The following is an 11,597-nucleotide window of genomic DNA, read 5'->3' as shown; positions in this document are numbered from 1 at the left end:
AAATATTTTTTGTATATTGCTTTGTTTTCTTTTAACTTGTTATATGTATCAAAAGTAAAGGCCCAGAAGCATCAGAATACAAATTCTATGTTATGTATAATACATTTTATTGGAAAAAGTTAAGATCAGACAGATCAGTCCCTTCTCATTCATAATTCTATTCAGAATAGGTGCTTATTCTGCAGGATTAGATAGGAAAGGAATTACCTAGCAGAGGCCAATTAGAAATGCTAGTGTGTCCCTGAGAAAGAGCTTTCTGCTCTTGGGACTTGAGAATCAACAGCAGAGGATACCCGCTTCTGGAAGGAGTTTTAGGTAAGCAGCAAGTCTTACAGTGGAGTTGAAATGGCTGTAGCCATCATTTTCTAGGAGAAAAATTTTGTCATGGCCAAGAGGGCCACAAACTTGAGACAGCCCAGCAAACTCAGGAGGCTTTTAAATTGGTACAAGGAGTATTTATGAACAACCTACAAAACCTGACTGCTGGAGCGCAAAAAGGATGTGGGTTTCTATGGAGACCAATGTGGACTGATGAATGAGAATGAGGTGCAACCTCCTGCAAGATTTGGCATTATATATGCCCCAGGAGCATTTTATACAACCTTGGGAATTTGGGAGAGACCCTGAGTGGACTGGAATTGACCTCAATTGACTGAGATTTTAGTGTTATGCATATGGAAGAATTTGGACTTAATACAAAAATTAAGTTATATCAAGTTAAAATTACATTACTTCTGTGATTGATTATGTAACTGAAAGTTGACATCTGCTAGATGTTATTTTATTCATTTGATAGAAGTTGTTGATTTCTGCTTTGTAGCAGGTACAGTGCTAGTACACTGATTTTGAAAGAGACATTTCAATTTAGAGATACCTGTATTAAAGGACAGAGTAATTTATTCAAATGTAGAGTGGATTTTGTGACCTTTATAATGCTTTCTGTCCAATATAAAAGCTTAATTTATATATTGGCTTTAAAAAGCTTTATATATAATGGTTTTGAGTAAAGGGAGAATTACAGAAGCATGAAAAATATGAGTAGAGGGTAAAGGTATTTTTTTTAGTCAGTACATATTTTTTTTTGCTTCTGTTTTGCTCACATTTTTATAGTTTGTAGATAAATGTAGAACTTAGTGCCAGACCCTCACACATTGGGAGAAACAGAATTTTTAGGAAATGTTATAGACCCATGTTGAAGAAAATGTGTTGCAGTGGGAACAGGACTCACCCTAACTCATTGGGCTATAAGTCTAGCATTCTCTCCATTACACCCCAACTATTTTCCCTGTTCTCCCTGGTTATCTGCATCATAATTTTAAATTATGTGCCTAGACTAGGGTTATGGTTTATAACCCAAGGATCCTTATTTTTCTACAGATGTCTCTCTATGGAAGGTCTTTCCTTGGATCTCTGGAGTGGGGCAGGAAACAGGCTGGGGAGATGGGGTACTGAGTCTCCAGAGAATTCACTTATTTCTTCAACATATATTTCATGAAAACCTACTGTGTGTGACACACTGGTATAGGTCCTGAGAAAGGAACAAGTCCCTGCTCTCTTGGTGCTCAGAATATGCAGAGGGAAGACAGCACTAACACAATAAATTCATTGCATGTTTGGTGGTAATAAGTGCCATGTAGACAAATGAAACAGGGGGAAGGGGATAGAGGCTTATTCCTATTTTTAAAATATATGGATGGAAAAAATATATTGATGGATAGGAAAGGTGTTCTCCTATGGTGACATCTGAAGGAAGTGAGGGCACTAGTCACATGGATATCAAGGGAAAGAGCTTTTCCTGCACAGGGTTGGTGTGATCTAAGGAAAGCCAAAAAAGCAGAGTGTGTGATGGGGAGAAATTTAGAAGTTGAGTTAAGAAGGGAAGCAGGGATTTGGACCTTCCCAATCAGTTGGGAAACCTTGGAGGGTGTTGAGCAGAAGAGTGATGTGATGTGCAGGATGTTTTAAAAGAGCAGCTCTGACTGCATGGTGGAGAATGGATTATATGGGGGCTCAGATTAAGGCCATAGTCATAGCAGCATTGGTGGTGAAAGGGGGTTGGATTCTGGATGTATTAAAAAGGTAGAGCCTAGGATTTACCCATGAATGCATGCAATGTATGAGAGAAATAGGAGTCAAGGATGCTTTATCTTTTTTACTTTTAACATTCAGTTTCCGTATAAAGATGCTTTATGAAAGCAAACATTTAAAAACCTGCTTTGAAATTAGCTGAAAGCCACAGATAAGCCTGCACTTTCTGATTTCTACTAACTAAGTTTAATTCACCATTCTGGAACCCATGAAGAGGAATGGAATTAATTTTATATTTGGAAAAGTTTGTATATCTTCTTTGGGTCCATTTTGATAATTATTTTATTGTTCTTAAAAAGCATTAAGAGAGTTGCATGCTTCCTCTCTTTAGTTGTAAATTAATTTTTTAAAAGAACTCCTTCTTATAGTATAGGACTTAGTATTGATTCATTGTTGAAAATCTGAAAGAAAAATCACTTTTATATAAAGTAAAAGGAATGAATAAATAGCAAATGTAACATATAAATTTTTCCATATTCAATTTTAGGCCCATGATATCCAATTCATGTCCAAGAAGACTTACACACAATCTGCAAATAGGGCAGGAATTCTAAAATTGAATTTTATGGAGGTCAAGAAACTTCCAAAATTGTGTGTGAAATTGCTCATATATTCCCTTTTCTTTGGAGACAGCTTCTATTTTCTATCAGGCTTACATAAGGAATTGTTTTAGTAAATAAGTAAAAGGAATCATGGAATTGGGAAATAGGGAATTATGAATTGATGGATAGGGCCGAAGCTATCAATAAAGAGAGTTTTAAGGGATTTATGGAGGATTACTTTTTAAAATGCACCTATTTATTAAGAATAAATGCTTCAACTTTAGAAATCTTTACTTAACCATCCACAATTTTAAAATTTAGTTTTGGTGTGGCTGGAAAAGAAAGTTATTTTTCAGATTTAAAAAAATTTGATTAAAATTTGAACAACTAAAATAATAATTCAAACTTTTAACTATTACCTTGTCCCCAAATGTTTGGAAACATATTTGGGACATGATTTAAAATCAGGTGTTGGCACCAAAATTACCTGCTAATCCGAAAACCCTTTCTAAAATCTGTGAGTAACATGATTAGACCTGAACTCAGATTCCCCTGAAATGTGGACTCAAAACTGAGGGAAACAACCTCACAAAACAGAAAGGCTGTAATAATCCATATAGCTAGGAATAAATAATTTGATGTGTAATTGGGTATGTCATTGTGCTTTGGCTATAACATTTAATTTATATAGATGCATTGTAATGGGACAATTTATTTAAAAGTATTGTGATTGGAGATTAAATATGTAGAATTTATATTCACTTAGAAATTCCAATATATTTGCTGGTTGAATAGTCAGTTATAGCCATAAGTTGATGCTGAGTCTGCTCATTATTAAACCGAATCAAGTCTGTTTCACTTCATATGCAAGAATTTATATTAATATTTGTAGACATCTGTAAAATATTTAGTGTTATTCTGTTGCAGAATATTAAGTTGATAGTTACAAGAGTTAAGATTCTTAAATACTATAGTTATCCCTGAATATATAGCTGCCAATATATTCTATGTAGTTCTATACCCCATAAAGACCAATGCAGGGAGAATAATTAGAACATTTCTAAATTGTATTTCTATTTTTTTCTTCTCTTTGCACTGACACGTATTTAATTTGATGATGACTAAAGTCAACAAGTATTTACATATCCCAGCATTTTTTTTTACATGGGCAGGAACCGGAATCGAAGCCGGGTCCTCTGGCATGGCAGGCCAGCATTCTTGCCTGCTGAGTCACCGTGGCCTGCCCATCCCAGCATATTTGAATGGCATAAACTTCACTTTCAAAGTTGTGGTCACTTCCTGGAGTTTGTGTCTTCATAGCTAAAAAAAACAAAGTGGAAATGAAACCAAAGTTGTCTTCAATCTAATATGCATAAACTATCTGAATCAGCAGTACTCTTTGGCTTGTTGGGTGTTTTTTTTCCTAGTAATTCTGTAGCAGACGAAGCTGTGGCCCACCTGTACTCCTTCACCCCTCACCACTTTGGTCCATATCAGCTCCACTTCCAACTTTCAGAAACTTCTTTCCCCTAAGGCTTGCCTGGCCATGAGGGCTCGTTTTGCCACTCATGTAGCATGCCAAAGTGTCCAGGTATGAATGCTCCCCGGGAATCCAGGAAGAGGCGGCCAAGGATGCTCAGGTGGGATAACTGTTTCACACTGTCCACCAAAGCCCGCAGGATTAACTGGGCGCACTCTTACTGACTTCCTTCCCTTCCCCACTTCTCAGCTTCATGTCTCCTATAATTACCTACAGTTTTACCTGCTTTCATTCAAATCCTTATCTCTAGAAATGCTTCTGGGAAATCCAAACTAAGGCAAATATATATGGCAAAACTACTTATTAGATCATGATATTTGCTGTTAATTATAAACACAAAATACGTTATGTGAATATAAATTTTTAAATCACATTCTTGAGCTAAAATTTATATAAAGGGCAATCATTTTCAGTGCACAGTTTAAGTTTTGCAGACAGCTATGTAACTGCCACAACTTCAGTCGAGATATAGAGTATCTCCCTCACCCTATACAATTGTTTTCTCATGCCCTTTAAAATCAACTCCCCACCCATCTAATCTGCCTTCTTTCTCTATAGATTAGATTCTCTTATTCTAGAATGTCATATAAATGAATCATAGCATATATACTTTTTTAGTCTTGCTTCATTCACTCAATATGTTTTCAAGACCCATTCATTGAATATGTTGTGTGAAATCAGTAGTTTACTTTTGTTTTATTCCATTTCCTGTTGGAATATTTCAATATTAGTTTTATGTTTAATATATTTCCATTGCATGGAAATACGGTCATTTGTTTAACCCTTTACCTGGTGATGGACCTTTCTGTTGTTTCCAGTTTGGAGCTATTATGAATAAAGCTGCTGTGAACACTTGTGAAGATGCGTTTGTGTGGATCTGTTTTCATTTCTTTGGGGTAACTACGTAAGTGTGGAATTGCTGGGTTGTAAGATAAAGATATATTTACCATTAAGAAATATTTACAGAGAGGTTTTATACATTTTATACTCATACCAGAAGTACATGAAAGTTATGCTGGCCCTACACCTTCCTCAATACTGGGTATTGTCAGTCATTTTAATTTTAGCCGTTCTAGTGGGTGTGTAATGGCATCTCATGATTTTAATTTGCATTTCTCTCATAGTTAGGGATGTTTCATATCTTCTCAGATTTTATTGGCTACTTATGTATCTTCTTTGTGAAGTGTCTGTTAAAATATTTGCTTATCTTAAAATTATTTAGCTGTAGGAGTTTTTTATTTATCCCACATATCTGCTCTTTGTCAGATATATGCACTGTAAATAATTTCCCTCAGTCTTAGCTAAGCTTTTTCACTTTTATTAGTGTTTTTAGAAGAGTAGAGTCCTATATATATTTGTGTGTATTTTCTTTTATGGTGAGTGCTTTTTTTTGGCTAAGAAATCTTTGCCTATTGTTGATTTTCTTCCAGAGGCATTACATAGTTTTAGCTTTTTTGTTTAGGCCTGTGATACATTTGGATTAACTTGTGGGCAATACAAGGTAAGGGTTGATTGAGGTTTGGAAGGGTTTGAAATCCAGTTTTCCCAGAATGTTGAAAAACTATCTTTTCTTCATTGAGTTATCTAAACAACTTTATAAATGAATTGATTGAGCATATATATGGGGTCTACTTTTGAACAATATTCTTTTCCATTATTCTATAGGTCTACCCATTTTTACGTGTTTTGATTTCATTTTTCAGTTCAATATATTTTCTAATTTTCCTTTGACCCATGGTTTATTTAGAAATATGTTGTTGAATTTTCAAATATTTGGAGATTCTTCAGACATCTTTTTTCTTAATTTTTAATTCAATTTCAACTGTGGTCAGAGAATAAACTGTATATGAAATCAATCTAGCTAAATTTACTGAGATTTATTTTTGGGCTAGCATGTGATTTAACTCAGTGGATGGCTGGTGTGTAGTTGAAAAGAATGTGTGTTCTGCTGTGATTTGTTATACTGTTGAATGATATTGGTTGACAATGTTTAGATATTCTACATCTTTACTGATTTTGTGTATATTTATTTTTTCAGTCATTGAGAGTATTGAAATCTGAAACTATAATTTTACTTTTGTCTATTTCTTTTCTCATATCTGTCAGTTTTTGCCTCATGTATTTTGAAGCTCTATTATAAGGTTCATACCCATTTAGAATCTGTCTTCTTGACAGATTGAGACATTTTTCATTATAAAATATCCCACTTTATTCCTGGTAATATTCCTGGATCTTAAGTCTACTTTTTTCATATTAATACAGCTACTCCAGCTTCCTCTTTATTATTGTTGGCACACTCTTCCTATCTTTATCCTTTTACTATTAACTTGCTCAGGCTTTTATTTTTACTTATAGGTAGTGTATAGTTGGGTAGAAGATACCTGATATCTCATTCACAATCTCTTTAACAAAAGGCGTGTAGCCCCTGCTTTTGAGAGGGTTATCAGCAGACAGGCTTCAGTCTTCAGCTCCTTCATGAATTGCCTGTGCTATAAAGGGTTGTTTTATCTAAGTCTCCTGTTTTCAACTCATTGCAGGGCTATGAAAGGCTTGGCCATTCTGGTTTAAGAATGACAAATTGGAAGGGCCATTTTAGCCCCTTAGCTCCCTGTGAGGTAAGCCAAGGCTGTTTCTTTTGCAGATCAATTTGTCTTCTCCCTCTTCACTCCTGCTTTCTTCCCTAATATTTCCCAGGTATTCATTCCAAGGTCACCCAATAATGTATAACCTGTCCTGAAACTCTGCCCCAAAATCTTGTTTATGCTGTTGTTTACTTATCTAGTATGACAATCTTTGTCTTTTATGCAATGTTTAGAACATTTACAATTAAATTATTGTTTATATGGTTGTGTTTAGATTTATCATCTTTATCTGTTTTCTAATTGTCCTGTCTGTTTTCTTATTTTTCTTGCCTTTTTCTGGCAGTTTTTGAATTGAGTATTTTTAATACAAATCAAAGTTTGGATGGAGTAATTTAATAATATAAATATACCTGTTAAAAGATAAATCTTTTCTAAAATTTTAACTTGAATTGCATTTTTAATTTAATTCTTTTAAGTTATTAGTTTTATTTTTGTTACAGTTGTTCTAGAGTTTATACTATGAATCTTTTACTTATCAAACTCTACTATTAGCAATGTAAGCCACTTCATATAATATATATAGAATTTCTAGTAATATATTGCAATTTGTCCCCTTGTCCTTTTCATATTTCTGCATATGTTCTAATTGCAAAATATGTCATTATTTTGGGTTTTGACTTTCACTTATCTTCTAAGGAAAAATGTTAAAAACAAGAAGGTTGAGTTTTGCCATTTATAGTTCTCTCAATTCCTATGTGTTGATAAAATGTTTCCATCTGTAATAATTTTTCCTTCAGTCTGAAATATTTTCTGTAACATTTATGTAGTAAAGATCTCCTGGTGATTAAATCTTTAATTTTTTTTTTCTTGTCTTTACTTTTATTTTTGAAATATATTTTAAATGGATGTAGGATTTTAGGTCGACAATTTTTTTCTTTTCTTTCTGCACTGTAATGACATCATTCCATTGTCAACTGGATGCACAGTTTTGAAGAGAAGTCTGTGGAAATCCTTAGTTTTATTCCTGTGTATGCAATGTATCTTTTTTTATTCTGAGTGCTTTTAACATTTTTTTTTTTAATTTAGGACTTAGCTTTAGTGGTTTAATTATGACATGCTTTGGTGTGCTTTACTCTGCTTGGGGTGCTGAGATTCTTAAATCTGGGGATTTACAGTTTTCATCAAATTTGGAAAACTTTACACCATTATTTAAATATTTGTTCTGCCTCATCATTTTTTGCCTCCCCTTCTGGGATTCTGGAACTACAATTACACCTAAATTAAATATCTGTGTTATTGTCCCACAGATTAGTGGGCTCTATTTATTCTCTTCAGTCTTTTTAATCTCTGTGCTTTTATTTGAATAGTTCTATGCTTATGTGTTCAAGGTCACTGATCTTTCCTTCTGTAATGATGAATCTACTTTTAAATCTACCCAGGGAATTTTTCATTCCAGATATTTTATTTGTTAGCCCCAGAATTTTTATGTCATTATGTCATCTATTTCATTTTCTCATTATATTCATGTTTTCCTTTAAATTCTTGAGAGTATTTATAATAGCTGTTTTCTTTTTTCTTTGCATGCTGTATGGTGGGGGTTACATTTCATTCTTTTTCCATGTGGCTATCCCATTATTGCAGCACCATTTGTTGAATTTTTTTATTTTGGGCGGGGAGAAGTGCATGGGCTGGGAAACAAACATGGATCTCCTTCCTGGCACATGAGAATTCTATCACTAAACTACCCTTTCTCCCCTTATAATAGCTGTCTTAATGTACTTGTTATGTTATCCCATTATCTCTGTCATTCCTGTGTATATTTATATTAACTGCTTTACTCCTGGTTATGGGGTCTCATTTTTCTGGATCATCATATTTCTACGCATCATTGACTAAATATTGACATTAAGAATGCTATATTGTTGATTGCTCAGAGTTTGTTGTCTTACTTTAAGGAGTGCTAGAATTGTTTTGCCAGGCAGTTATTTACGGTTCTGCTTGATTTTTCCAAGGCTTGTTTTTAAGCTTTGTTAGGGTGTGTCTAGAGTAGCCTTTCCTTTAGGGTTAGATTATCCCTACTACTAGAAAGTGACCTTTTTGAGTTTCTGGCTGTGGGAATTCAAACATCTTCCAGCCTCTTGTGATTCCTGGGGACTTCTCAGTTTATAGCTCTCCAGTTCCTGTTCTTTGCTTAACCTCCTAGAGCTTCACTCTCTGCACTGGCAAATTTGCATTCTTCCAAAATTTAAAGCAAATTCTGATGATTATTATAGCTCTTTCTCTGTGAGCTCCCTCCTCTCCACTGTTTGAACCGCCAGTTTAACTTCCTCAGCCTCAGTGAGAGTTTGTATCTCAGTCTCTTCAACTTAAATGTCAGCTAGCCTCTGGATGTTTTCACCTTCTCTGAACCACTGGAAATTGCCTGTAGGAAGAAAGCAGGGAGATCATAAATGAGCTCATATGCTTTGTCTGGTTCTCTCCTCTCAGGGATCACAATCCCAAGCCACCTGTTGTCACATATGATAAGAGCTGTTTTACGTATTCTGCTTAATTTTTCAATTGTTTATCTCAGGAGGGTAGATCTCATACCAGTTTCTCCTTTACAGGTGGAAGTGGAAGTCTGTATGTGGAATTTTTAAGTTTATATAGTGCTCTCATTTATGACATTTCAAACAATCCTTAAAAGGATCTTCTGAGAAATTAAATTTCTGGCTGCAGTAGAAAATAAGCCTAGACTGTGGGTATTTTATTTTTGTAAAACATCCTTTATTTGAGTCACCTTTACACTCTACTTTGATTCTGATGCTTCAGTTAAGAATTCTATGGGAAATCAAACAATTATCCATAAAATATTTAAACTTTTAAGAAACATGCATGCTACCAAACTTGCTCTTCTAGGTTACTTTATGAAGTGTGGCCTTTATAAGAACAGAGCCTGTGTGTTAATTTAGAAAGAGTCATGTTTTCTGTAAAATCTGCCAATTTTAACTTAGCTTTCAGGGATCAGTTTGGATGAGATAGTATCAAAACAATCTGCCAGAAATGCATGGCAAATTCTGTTGGTAAATTTTCATCAGCTGCCTCAACAACAAATGCAAATTTAGTTTATTCCTGTAACTTCTGAAAGTTTTCTGTAAGAATACTTCTGTAAATTATGGCATAAAAAGCACATAATGAAGCATATATGAATTATTAATTTTAAGATGTAGTCAATTTCCAATTTGATACCCAAGGAAAAGGAAAGAACTATTTATTGAATGCATCGTAGGTCCCAATCTCTGTACTAGATGATTTACATATACTATTTCTTTTAATCCTAACAATAACCCTGTGGGACATATAATCATTTATGTTTACTGCTGGTGAAAGTGAGGTTCAGGAAGGTTATATGAGTAGAAGGCGAGTCTCACCGTAAACAGAGTACTCCTTTTATTCTTTCATTTAGTTTTTAATATTTGGACGTAATTTTATTGATGCTATATATCAATAGACTAGAAGACTACCAAAAATGCCTGTATGTATGAGTATGTAATTTTTTCCCCCTTTTCTTGTGAGTTAAACATGTAAAGAAATTTTAAAATAGAGAAATGAATTTGTATTTGATCAATGCGATGTGAATAGTTTATTATAACATACATGAAATTTTTAACTCTGGTGACCTAGATATATTAAGGTTGAGATAGTAGTCTTTGTATTACTAGCTATAAAAATGCCCTCACTTTTTAGCTAAGCTCTTCTGAATCAAGGGGCCACTATATAAAATTTATACCAATTATCCAATAGCAATGGCAAAGGTTTGACAAGTAGAGTTGTGACTTAGGGTTTTTCCTTCCCTCAGGTGACTATTTATTCCAGTTTTTACCTCTGAGAATAGGAAAGTACACATTGTATATTTTGACATTAGTAGAACATAATGTATAAAATAGCTCAATAGTCTTTAATCCTGTGGAAACCAGATAGACCATTATTTTTAGTATTTTGGTTTTTTACTTTAAGCAAGTAAATTGCATGGAAGGACATATTTAAAAAACATATAGGTGTTCTTATAGGAAAAATTAGTCTCTGATATACCACAGATTTGACCGGCAATGCTAATGCATAGGTATAATTTCTGCTTATTATTCTGTTTCTCAAACGCTGCTTACTTTTACATTAACCAGGATTTTTTGTCTTTGTTGCATATTATTGAATTATCATTCTACTAGAAGTATTTGAAAAAATCAAATAATTTTTCAAATACTGGACTATTTTCTCTTTGGAGCAGTATTTAAAAAGTTTCAATTAACAAGCAATTATTGAACACCTACAGTGTTTCAGGCACCATTCTAGGTGCTGAAAACACCAAGATGAAAAGTTTTTTAACAAAATTCGGTGTAGAGGAGTGAAGGCAATTTATATCACATGATTAATGCTATAATATGGCATGACATAATTTTATATGAAATGACATAATATAACATGGCATGTTAACATAGATATAATTATATGATATAATATGTAATATAAATTGCTATTAACCCAGATAAAGAAATAGATTCTGCCTGTAGATAGCATGAGTATGGGACCATTCTAGTTTAGATTCCCTAAGTTCAGACTTCGCGTTACAGGTTTGGGGGAGTTAAGGAAGTGAGATTGAGAAGGAAGGACAGACAGGCTTGTAGGTAACATAGGTAAGATTTACTCAAAGGTCTGGAATCAGCACAAAAGTAATCTGAGTGGTCTCTGAAAGTAGTTTACCTTAAGTAAACATCCATTCTTCATACTATGATGAAGAACAAGCACTTTTCTTGGCAGACAAGAAAGATATTTTACAGAGAAAAGTGATCATTGTGAGCTCTAACTCAA

This window comes from Tamandua tetradactyla, chromosome 1 (genome assembly GCF_023851605.1).
Source record: "Tamandua tetradactyla isolate mTamTet1 chromosome 1, mTamTet1.pri, whole genome shotgun sequence".
Lineage (NCBI taxonomy): Eukaryota > Metazoa > Chordata > Mammalia > Pilosa > Myrmecophagidae > Tamandua > Tamandua tetradactyla.
Note: the sequence above shows the minus strand (reverse complement) of the source record.